Below are 1,188 nucleotides of genomic sequence, written 5' to 3'. Positions count from 1 at the left end.
GGGCTGTGGCGCCCCGGGGCTCCTTCCGCAGCGCTGCCCTTTTCCCGCTGCTCGCCCGTGGTCACTCGGCGTGGAGCTGCCGTGGGGGGATCCGCCTGCCTTTTAGCAGACGGGAGTAGCTAACGCAGGCCTTTTCTTCCGCCCTTCCTCGGCCATCTGGAACTTCTGGGTTCCCCAGGTGCGCGGAGTAACCCCAGATTATCATTTGAACGCAAGGAAACCTAAGTCCTTGGGGACTTTTCGTCCCTAAACCGACCGGTAGGGATGTAGGCTGTGTACGTTGAAGACTGAGGTGGAAATGGACCGAAGAATCCAACCAAGGCATGGTGGAAAGGTCGTGGCTGTTGGAGTCAGATGGGTCTTAGATGGGATCCCACTCAGCTACACTACCTGCTGGCTGGGGCCTTAGACAAGAACTGGACCACTAAACCTCAGTTTCCTTATTTCCAAAATGCAGACACTCCTAAGTTTGCAGTGTTAGCGTGAGAACTGTTACGTGGGTCTAGCACACAGTGGGAGCCCAATAAATTTAAGTTTCTAAAGAAGAACAAGCTGCGTTAAGAATGTAACCGATTGCCAGTCTTACTCAGTGTGCAATCAGCTGCAAAAAAAATAAGATCCGTAAGTTCTAGGGAAGTCGTTTAGCCCAAACTGGAGAGAAAGTCTGACATGGGATTTATGGCAGAGTTTCATTCAAAGTTAGTCCTGTGGCCGGGCGCGGTGGCTCATACCAGTAATCCCAACCCTTTTTTTTTTTTTTTTTTAAACAGAGTCTTGCTCTGTCGCCCAGGCTGGAGTGCGATGGCGTGATCTCGGTTCACTGCAACCTCCGCCTCCTGGGTTCAAGTGATTCTCCTGCCTCTGCCTCCCGAGTGGTTGGAATTACAGGCGCCCACCACCATCCCCGGCTAAATTTTTTTGCATTTTTAGTAGAGAAGGGGTTTCGTCGTGTTAGTCAGACTGGTCTCGAACTACTGACCTCAGATGATCTGCCTGCCTCGGCCTCCCAAAGTGCTGTGATTACAGGCGTGAGCCTCTGCGCCTGGCCTAATCCTAGCACTTTGGGAGGCCGAGGTGGGCTGATCACCTGAGATCAGGAGCTTGAGGCCAGCCTGGTCAACATGGCAAAACCCCATCTCTACTAAAAGTACAAAAATTAGCCAGGTGTGGTGGCGCACACCTGTAGTC

Source organism: Mandrillus leucophaeus, unplaced genomic scaffold (assembly GCF_000951045.1).
Source record: "Mandrillus leucophaeus isolate KB7577 unplaced genomic scaffold, Mleu.le_1.0 Scaffold522, whole genome shotgun sequence".
NCBI classification, from domain to species: Eukaryota; Metazoa; Chordata; class Mammalia; order Primates; family Cercopithecidae; genus Mandrillus; species Mandrillus leucophaeus.
The sequence above is the reverse complement of the archived record's forward strand: the minus strand, read 5'-3'. Positions refer to the sequence as shown.